This window comes from Macrobrachium rosenbergii, chromosome 13 (assembly GCF_040412425.1).
Source record: "Macrobrachium rosenbergii isolate ZJJX-2024 chromosome 13, ASM4041242v1, whole genome shotgun sequence".
Lineage (NCBI taxonomy): Eukaryota > Metazoa > Arthropoda > Malacostraca > Decapoda > Palaemonidae > Macrobrachium > Macrobrachium rosenbergii.
In genome coordinates, this window is record NC_089753.1 from 57,159,409 (window position 1) to 57,164,408 (window position 5,000).

A 5,000-nucleotide genomic window follows, 5' to 3' on the forward strand; every position below is an offset into this window, starting at 1 on the left:
GGAAGGAATATCTTAGTAAAGCAATTTTTCAAGTGATATATATGAACTGTAATTTAGCTGGAAATCAGGGAATAGATTTCAGCCCTCAGGTCAAGTCTGCGAGAGGACTGGCATATATTCTCTCACTGAATTGCCAATTACGTTAACGATGAATTGAGTAGTTCTTTTCAAGATATTATTTAAATTTTTACAAACTTGCAATTTTCAATTGCTGCAAATTTTCTCTCCAAAAGAATTAGTTTTATTTTAGGGCTGTTTTTTTTCAGTATGTTTAATAGCTTTTACTTGATATGAGAGATGATGAATATTTGTATTGAATCTTTTTCCATTTCATTCAAGAAACGACCCAAATCGGATGTATTTTGAAATCTTTTAAATTGGATGTTAAAGGGGAACCAAACATTGGAAAAGAATAGGTAGTTCATGATTTTTTCCACGTCATATCTTTAATTGCTCTGTTTATCGTTATATTTTCCACCTGTTTATTGTTAGACTGATTAGTCTGCTATTTTTTTCTATTTTATAATTTTCACTTGCCCGTCTTTTATTTAGTTTTCTTAAATCGTCAGCCTTCATGACTCATTTTCAGACACTTGTTTACAGGTAACATCTACTGAGATTCTGTATGTGTTCTCTACTAAAGAAGAATTATTTCTTTCCTCTGGCTTGAGAAAGTTTTTTTTATATCGCATCGATTAAGTTATTTTCGCCTCTTGAATTATCTAATCTTTTCACCAAATATCTTATCCTCAACCCCAGTAAAGAACAACCGTGCTCGTTGTCAATCTGGAATTATTTTTCCTGTTTTAACTTGTTTTTGTCTCTATATGAAATGTATCCTTCTCTGCCTTTTCAGCATAGTTCATGGTACTCTGTTTTCACCTGCTGTAGGCATCATCCCTTTCTTTATCTTGGTGTTGTTATTAGCAGTCATTCTGAAGTACTTGCATGAGAAGAGCACTGCCTCTCGTCATCCAAGGCAGTTCAGCCCTCCTTTTCTGGCGTCAATTTACCTCATATCGTTACTCTATCTCTTTAGTGTTTCTACATACATACTTGCGTGCATATATGTAAGTATATATACATATATATACATATACAGTATATACACACACACACATATAAATATATATATTTTCATGATGTTGCCTTGTAATATGTATATCATCCTGTAGTTTTGATATATTTGCACTTCTATATATCATATGTTATGTGTAATAATAATAATTGTTGGGATATTGTATGTAGTGTAATGTCAGATCTCAAAAGAGTTAGTGATTTAGATAACTTAGCAGCGTAATATAGAATTAATAATATCTTTCCTGATAATAACTTAGTAGCAGGAGAGAGAGATTCGAGTTTTAGACCAGATGTGCCATCTGTCACCAGTTAAGATAAAGTGCTGACAGGTTGGGAATAACAATTGCTGATCCGCTCTGTAAACCAACTCGGGTTTTTCGTTTTGTGTTTAAAACATGCCAGTCATAATTAGATCATGCAAAGATGTCTGTAAAAGTTTTGTCTCTTACGAGAAGTAGACGAATGTGTTCCATATGATTTTCTGGTAAAGACATGTACTTTTGAGAAATGCAAACAAGTGTTACACTGAAGCACATGGCAATTGCATCATGTTTAAGATTACATTGCTCTGATCATGTATGTCCTTTTGAGAGTAATAGTACATGTGTCGATCAATTACGTCATGTATTGTCCCGACTGCGTTCAAAACATTTTGCTTCCTTCTTCTAGAATTTTCTCTTGTATCTCGTTCCCAAAATGCCTTAATGACGTCACTTGAGTGTTTCATGTGCTACTGGAATCCCCAAAATTTTGCTCATTTCAGATCTATCTTCAAAAGAAAGAAATTATTAACATAAAGTGTTAGTGTGGTCACTGGCATTAAAAGTGTAGGAAAAATTTGGTAAGGGTGTCTGATAAAAAAGTGTGTTTTGTGAATCTAAAGCAGCTGCAAGTGATTTTACAAGAGTTTTCACAAGCATGTGTAAAGTAAAGTGAATTTTAGTTATTATTACCATGGTATAATAAGGTATATTGAGAGAAATTTTGCCTTGGTGAAATTATTATTGATAAATCTTTTGTGTATTTTTGTGTTATTGTGTTCACAAAATCTTGATTTTTCACATTTTATATGTTGGTGATTTAACATTTATTTACTTAGCATTTTAAATATTTCTTGATAATTTAACATTGCATACTTGATTTAATTTTCATTTATTAAGATTTTCTTTTCAAATCTTGAGCAATTCTTGATAGTTTAAATTTTGCTTGATTAATGTAATTTCTTGATAAATTAAAGTTTTGTGATTTATTTTTGTTTAGTAATTTAACTCAAGAATTAATTAAATTTTTGTGTTGTTTTCAAGTAATAGTAAATTTTTCAGATTGTGAATTCCAATTATAAATTTTGAATTTAAAAATAAATTTTCGTATTTACTGTTTAAAAAAAACAGTGTTTCATTTATTGACCACCAGTGAATAGGATTAATTGTGTGCATAAGGCAAAGTGATAAACAAGTTTTGTTCCTTTAGTTTTGCTGAAGTGAACACTTGAAGTTGTGTGATGAAGTGATGCCCTTTTACTCTAGTATATTTCATGTTTAATTATTGATACTTCACAATTGTTTTGATAAACTTAGTTTGATTTTTCACATGATTAATGAGCTTTTTAAGGGATCACTGTTACATTTAGAGTACTCGGTCATAATTTTTATTGTTATGAGAGTTCAGGTATCTGGCTGAAGTGAGGTAAATTTTTTACTTCTGTGATTAGTAGTGTAATAACCAGGTACTTGGTACACATCATGACATATATATATATATATATATATATATATATATATATATATATATATATATATATATATATATATATATATATATATATTATATATATATATATATGTATATATATATATATATATATATATATATATATATATATATATATATATATATATATATATATATATATATATATATATATATATATATTCATGATTTTGCCTTGAGTATATCCTCCTATAATTTTGACATATTTACTTTTTTTCATGTGTTGTGTGTAATGATAATGATCGTTAAAGTGCCATATTTAGTTTGGCATCAGATCTCAAAAGAACTAATGATTAAATAACTTAATAGCATAATTTAGAATTGTTAATACAATTTTAATAGCAATGTAATTTAGACTAGTATCTTTCTTGATAAAAGCGTAGTATGTGAACACGTGTGTGTTCGGCAAAGACTTGTTTCATTTCAATTGTCATCCGTTGAGATAAGAGAGAGCGCTTTGTTTTGGGTCGTGATGACAGGTTTGGATAACAAATGCTGATTCGTCCCATACGGGCTCAAGACGAGTGATTTCATGTTGTTACATGCGTTGTTCGAGTCACGTACGCCACTTTGAGAGAAAAAATACGTGTCTTGATCAGTTACGTCATGTTTTGTAAGATTGCGTTCAAAACGTTTTGCTGGGATGACGTCATTTTCCTTCTAGAAGCTTCTCCATTGTATCTCGCACCCAGAATGCTTTAATGACATCTCCTCCCTGCTTCTAGAACTTTTGTATCTCGCACCCAAAATGCTTTAATGACATCATGTAATTGTTTCACATATTATTGGAATTCAAAAATTTGTTTCATTCTGATTTCTGAGACCAGTCGATTTTCCCTCTCTCTCTCTCTCGTTCTTAGAAAGAGATTACTTTTAACGTAGTGTTTTGTGGTCACGTATTAGCATTAGCTTTTGAGATCTGGATTTAGTAAAGTTATTTAGTTTGTAACGGCGCCTGGTAAAAAAGTATGTTTTGTGGTAACGCAGCTGCAGCAAGTGATTTACAGAGGTTTTCACAAGTGAACAAGTGAAATCATTATTGATAAATCTTATGTGTATTTTTGTGTGTTTTTCTATTTACAATCTCTTTATATTTTCACATTTTTTATGTTTGTGATGTAACATTTATTTACGTAGCATTTTAAATATTTCTTGGTATAATTTAACATTGCATACTTGATTTCATTTATTCAGATTTTCTTTTCAAATCTTGAGTAATTCCTGATAGTTTAAATTTTGCTTGCTTAATTTAAATTCCTGATAAAGTTTTTATGAGTTAGTTTTGTTTCATAATTTAATTCAAGAATTAATTGAGTGTTGTGTTATTTTCAAGTAATGGTAAATTTTTCAGATTGTGAATTCTAATTAATTGTGAATTCTAATTACAAACTTTGAATTTGAAAATAAATTTTTGTATTTAACATTTTTAGAAAAAGTGTTTCATTTATTGATCACCAGTGAATAGGATTGATTGTGTGTGCATAAGGCAAAGTGATAAACATGTTTGTTCTTTTAGTTTTGCTAAAGTGAATTAAGACCAGGGAAACAGTTTAGAGTTTTTGATGGAGTGATGCCTTTTACTCTAGAAGATTTCTAGTTTAATTTTTGATACCTCACACATATTCTGATAGACTTAGTTTGATTTTTTTTCAAGTGATAAATAAGTTTTTCTTAAGGGATCACTGTTACCTTTAGAGTACTCAGTCGTAACAATGAGAGTTCAGGTATCTGGCTGAAGTGAGGTATATTTTTGAATCTTGAGATTAGTTGTGCAGTAACCAGGTACTTGATACGCATCGTGACAATATATATTAGATAACTTATGTATAGATTGATCATCCCTTTACTTAAAATGAATAAAAATTATAACTGTGCAGGTAAAACAAAATGGAAAAAAATTTAGCGCTGGAGGCCATAGTTTCTCCTATGTCTGATTAAAATATACATCATAGTTCTATTCATGACTTCATAGCCAAACAGAAGAGGTTTCTCCATATGCATCTCAAAGCAGACGGTAAATATTCACGTAGATAGAGAACACCCCGTGCGTCAGTGCCATCATTCTAATGTTCTTCCTTTTCATCCCCTTTGTGAACGTTAGTGTCTGTGACGAAGAGTGAGAGAGGACGTGAACTACTTTTGTCAGAGCC

General features: G+C 30.4%; 1 long non-coding RNA gene across 2 annotated transcripts in view; it reads left to right on the top strand.

Annotated features, from left to right (window-relative positions):
• The window catches only part of LOC136845349 (uncharacterized), a 753,869-nt gene that overhangs the window by 63,543 nt on the left and 685,326 nt on the right, over positions 1-5,000 (top strand). For both annotated transcript variants that reach the window (XR_010855145.1, XR_010855146.1), the window contains one exon: positions 4,952-5,000. This exon is cut by the window's right edge and continues 87 nt beyond it. This is a non-coding gene — a long non-coding RNA (uncharacterized lncRNA). The remainder of the gene's footprint in view (positions 1-4,951) is intronic.